At 43.9% G+C, this 6,000-nt stretch overlaps 1 pseudogene; it reads left to right on the forward strand.

Annotated features, from left to right (window-relative positions):
* The first annotated feature begins 218 nt into the window (after nucleotides 1–218).
* LOC101753563 lies at nucleotides 219–5,201 on the forward strand (annotated as a pseudogene).
* The last annotated feature ends 799 nt before the right edge of the window (nucleotides 5,202–6,000 follow it).

Below are 6,000 nucleotides of genomic sequence, written 5' to 3' on the forward strand. Positions count from 1 at the left end.
TCCCACAACTGACAAGTGGGTTCCATACAAAATTGTACCTAACGGTGTGAAATAATGGTGTGAAATGAGCATCCATACCATCCTTTGCGATCCCTCGTACCAAACAAAAAACTAGGACGAATTTATCCCTCTCAACCAAACACACTCTTAGATTTTACAACACCCAGTTCACCCCTTTTAAGATATCGTAATCCCTTCAGGGACCATCCCAACTCACGTTGTCTCCAAACTAAATACACTTTATTCCTATACGCTTGTACAAACTTGTTACTACCCCGTAAAAATAATTTTTGTACTAGTGTTGCTTTGTCTAGAAGGACCTTTATAAGGGCAATATCCTCTAAAATGTCAATGGGAATTGAACATTTCTCACAAACTTCAATAAAATTTTCTGGGGGACCCAAATCCAACGAACGAATTGATTGGTTTGTATGCTCCGGGAGGGAAACGCAAAGGAACCTTCAACTTTCAGCATCGATACAGCCTACACGCACCCAAGTAGGCAAGTAGCCAATCAATGTCGTAAACTCGTAACCTGCTCGCTTGTGGCCTGGTGCGGACACCACGCCATCTGTTTCACCGAGTCGATCGGAGGCGACGCGAGATCGATGGCGCTGTGGGACGCGCTCGCCCCAGCCGGGGCGGTCGCGCAGCTTGTCGGCACGGACGCCGCGGGCCTCGTCTCGGCGACCCTGCAGGCCGTGCGCACGGCGCGCCGGAACCGCAAGGAGTGCCACACGCTGGCGCGGCGCGTGATGACGGTGGGGGACCTGCTGCAGCTTGTGGTGCAGCATGGTTCCTCGTCGGAGACGATGCGGCGACCGGAGGTGAGGAAGGCGCTGGAGGGGCTGGACGGCGCGCTCCGGCGGGCGTACGAGCTCGTGGAGTCGTGCCAGGAGCGCGGCGCCGTGTACGGGTTCGTCATGGCCGGGAGGTAGGCGGAGCAGTTCCGGGACGTGCAGGCCGAGATCGACGCCTACCTCCTTTGTCGGGTCAGCCACATCGACATCACCATCCGTCTCGATCGGATTTTCCGCATGCTTGTCCCTCCGGACTCCTCCCAGCAGGTGAGGTGATTTACCTACTCATGTTATCACTTAGTTTGGCATCTGGTACCAAAATTTATATTACTATCAACTTTTTATACAAAAGATCTATATCTTTTTAAAAGTGATAAGTGATTCTCTATATGAGTTTCAAACTAAAGTGATTCTGTAATTAAAAATGATTCTCCAGGATAGACTCTATGGATAAAGTTATTACGCATGTAAAAAGTGAATGAAAATAAGCTAGAGCCTTCAGCTCCTAACATATTAGTTCATTTTAAAAAAAAAATCGATCACTTAGCATAATCACTTTTCAAAGTGCCATTTGGTAGAGAAACGCCTCTGGGATTTTCTTTTGAGCTACTCTTGAATGTCTCCCAAAAGGCCCGAACTTATTTTTCTTTCTGCTTGGTCAGTAGGTGTGTGTTGCCATTTGCCAAACCAACTTGTAAGTAAGATGATTCAAGTTTATTCCCGCCTGCCTATGTATTGCCTGCAGAGTCCAAGAGACATCAGTGACAGTCAATCATATTCTGTACCATCATCTCACTTAACATCCCATAACTCTCAAACAAGCGAAAGACATTCGCTAGGCATAAACGCATTATGGTTTTCATTGATATGACACCTACTTGCCCACAATTTGTAACTGAGCTATGGGAGGTGGGGGGGGGGGGGGGGGTACTATACCACAAGGTGTAGAGTGGGCTGTGACTCTGTGAAGCAACTTTGGTAACCTATTTATGTTCAGTTTTCTTTGTTTAACTTTTATAAGGCTGGTGAGTTCTTATTTATTAGTAAGAAACTTATGGTCTTCCTCTTAATTTTCATTTCGAATCATTAAATGGAACTCTTATTTCAGGAGTTGGAGGTGGTACCAACCGGTTCTCCCACGAGCCATTTGGAACCTCAAGCTAGGTCAGATGTTTGCAGTGATTTATTTATTTGACATATCATCAACCTAAACCCACTCTACCCTGCATCTGTTCATTTTAGACGAGACTCTGATGACAGAAAGTTGTTTTTATTTTAAGACATCAATTTCTCTAATTAATAATAGTACCAACTACCATACATCATTAATAGTTGATGTTTACTTTGTCCATTTTGTTGAACATGGAATTGATGGTTTGCAGCTCCGCTTTTTCTACAACACCGCCTGGCAGTCATACCTACTACTTACCTAGCCCATAATTGAGGAATTTTTCAAGCCAACTACATATCTAGAAATGTTAAAAAAATAGTAAAATTGGTACGTTTTTGTTCCAGGAAAAAGTTTTTTTTGTTCCTCTGCTAATGGTAATGAGGAATCCGAATGTCAACTTCTAAAAGCATTAGAAAGCAACCAGTATTGAACGAAAGAACCAAAGAGAAACTTGACCATGGGAACATCCCCTAACTTCATCTTAAAGGAAGGGAATACCAAACCTTGGCTAGCGAGGAGCTTGCTGAAACTAGCGAGTGCCCTAGTGGCTAGGTAACACGCTCCACAAGATCGTGGTAGCTATTGGGGGTGGTGTATCGGTTGCTAAGATGCAGCGTCCTTGGAAGGCTGTAGTCGGGCCGTGAACGTCATCTCCATCCACCAATCGAGTTATCCCACGCCCTCTCATCGAAAGATCGGGAATCAACCCTAGCGGGTTCTTATCAGTCAAATATTCCCAATTTGCTCCCGACAGCTACTTGACATGTCCCTGTGTCAGTCCAAACTGTTTCACACCTTTGGCATGTCATTCATTTGCCTATGTCCCATATTCCTCTCGATGGCATTGTAGGTACTACGCAATACCACTACCAAGTGAGATTAGACCAGTAGCACATGAACCAGTTACTTTTGGATATGTGGATCCCACCTTGTTGGCACATTTGACTTGCCATGCAATTGCCTATGTATCATGTTCCCCTACATGACCTTACATGTACTCTTGAAGACCACAAGTCACAAAGCACATGCCTTTCATCTAACACGCATGTAATGACACAAACTACATGGATCATCAATAAAGTTTACAAGTTAGTTTAAAAATTGACACAAACTAAACTGACACAAACTATATCATTTTTTTTGAATTATGAAACTTTCCTTTTTCATATTATCATAAAATATAAACTTTATAGATTGTGTTACGTACAATAATATAGTTGATTTGGATATGGGCTTTTATCAGTGCATTTCGCCCTGTGAAACGGCCCAGCCCAACAACACCTCTTGTCCAACACTGAGAAAACCTGCTACCCCTTCCGTCAGACTCCATCCGCATCGCGCCGCCCCCGTTCGAGTCCACAGCACCACCCACCCCACCGCATCGCATCGCGCCGCATCGCATCCCGCCGGGGAAGGGCTCGCGCCGCCCCCATTCGAGTACGCAGCGCCGCCCTCCTTGATCTCGCACTCCTTGATCTCGCCTGTGGCGAAAATGGTGGAAGTTGAGGCGCCCACCCAGGAGGTCAAGCTCTTCGATCGTTGGTCCTTCGAGGACGTCCAGGTGGCCCCTCTTCTCCTCCCCTCCTCTCCCACCTTCATCTCATCAATGTATCTATGTTGCATGCTGAGGTGGCATAGGTCTTGGTAATTGGGCTTCCAAGTGATCTGATTTGCTAGATGTGGCGGATTAGAGGGTGGTTTGCCTAGGTTCTGCTTGCACGTCATGACTGTAAAATATTGATTGCCGTTTTTGGTTTTGTGGTTGTCTTGAAATAGGTCTGGTATTCTCACTGAATAAGTTAGGGCTTCATCTTTAATTATATCATCACATAATATCAGGTACCGATATGAATTAATGTCAAATGTTAGATTGGATACGCTTTATATTGCCTTTCTTTACGTTAGGTTTATCCGACTCGCCTCGCTTCCTTTTTGTGCTATCATAGGCACCTAGTTTAGTATCGTGATCATAGAACTTACTTACTTTTTCATCAATGGCCTTGGTGGCTCTTTGGCTGTGCTTGAAATCAGTCGCCCTTTTGCCATATTTTGTTGTGCCAAACCAAATTTGTTGATCAGCCCTAGAGGCTACAAGGTTGTGAGTAGGCAAGTCAAATTCACATGCAGGGTTCAAATTTCATTAGTACATACCTGGATGTAGAACTTAATATCAATCAGTGAACGTTGAATTGTGTGAAAGGCGCTAGTAATTTCTTTTACTTGGTGACAAATTGATTCCTATGCAGTTTTTAGGTAGTTGTAGTCTCTGTATTCCTGGGTATCCATGGCATGTAGTTTGGTCATTATATCACCATAGGCCTTTGACACCTATAAAATTGCGATTAATTCAATGATAGCGGTTCATAATATGATGATGGCAACAAAAAGATGAGCGAAAGTTATACCGGCTTCCTTACTATCTTGGATGGATAGATGAATGGGTCATGAGTAAAGCTAATGATAGGGTCTTCAAAATCTGATTCATCATCAGTGTTATCCTCCAAGGGGTCATTAAAGTTGAGCTCTACCCAGTGTTACCCTGGGATGAATGGATCTGATTAAAAATTTTGGACAAATATAATTTTTTCCATGTCATGTCGTATTGATAAATTGATCACAAACTCTATTGTTGCAGGCAAGATTCAACTTACTGGATTGAATGGTGCAGGTGTAATTGGATCAATTCCCGTAGGTGGTGCATGCTCCTTCTGTTGCGCAGGTGGTGTATGGTCCTTCTGTTGCACTGAAGAATTAGCTCCGTCCCCATCGACGTCGAGGAGAGGGAGGAGGCGTAAGAAGAGGCAGACGAGTTAGGATCAGGATTGATTAGATGGGGGCTATTTATTTATATATGGATTTGTACTCAGCTCTTCAAACTCTGTTAGGATCCTCTTCAAACTATATGGATATCCTCTTCAAACTCTTCACGCAGGCTCTACCAAATTAAATATGGCACCCGTTGGGCAGGTTGGAGTCTCGGACTGGGTTAGCAGTTGGAGTCTCGGACTGGGTTGGAGTCTTGGACTGGATGGATTCCTTCATGTTCACGTATATATGGCACACGTCTTATTTTCAGCATGATGTCATCGAAGCAAATGCCAAAGCTGTATTTCACGTGACTAAAACTTGTTTATACATTGACAGTCGGATACATTTTGTTGCCACTGTCATCTGTAATTTTACAACACTAGAACACTGCATTTCGTAATGGAGCACATATTCAAAGATTATAGCAGTGCCTGATCTTTGGCGTCTGGGTCGCCATCATAGGTGTGAATACTATTTGCTTGCCCATACCTCTCGGACTGGGATGGCAGGTTAGAGTCTTGGAGGTGACGGATAGAGTTTTGGAGGCTCTTGATGACTCTATTTACATACGACTGGATGAAACATAACACTCACAGAGAAGAAGAAACGGAAAAATAAACTACACCACATCTCAACAACACACGGGCAGTTAAGCTAGTATTTTGCTCAGTTCTATGAGAAGACTTGCAATACCACCAATCAGTTCTATAAAAAGATAACACTACATCATGCTGACATCACCAATCATTACACAATTCTACCTTGCAGTAGTATTTCAGGCAACAACATGCTTCATTCCACGCAAACTTCAGATAGTAACTTGTAAACATCAAGATGCCTACGAGTACAAGATGAACTGATGAATAAAGGGTCCAGCGATGGCATAGCAGAATTGTTCACCACATAGAAAGCTAACAGCAGTCAGCAATGTCTTAGTAGAGCCTGCCACAGCAATCAGAGGCACCATAGTAGCAATGCTTCACCTTCTCCTTGCCATTCTGGTCAAGGACTTGTCCGACCACCTCATCCTGTCCTACCAGTCTTGAATATTTCTAGTGGAATTTTGACACCATGCTGACAAAGCAGTGGCAGAATATCGTGCCGGCCGTCCAAAAATGCAGGGTCCACCTGTCATGGCACAAAAGGACACCAAAAGTATTTTTTAACTGTACAGAATACAGATTACAGAAGTAACTTACAATGAGGTTATGCAAAATTGGA

Source organism: Setaria italica, chromosome VI (assembly GCF_000263155.2).
Source record: "Setaria italica strain Yugu1 chromosome VI, Setaria_italica_v2.0, whole genome shotgun sequence".
Taxonomy (NCBI): Eukaryota; Viridiplantae; Streptophyta; class Magnoliopsida; order Poales; family Poaceae; genus Setaria; species Setaria italica.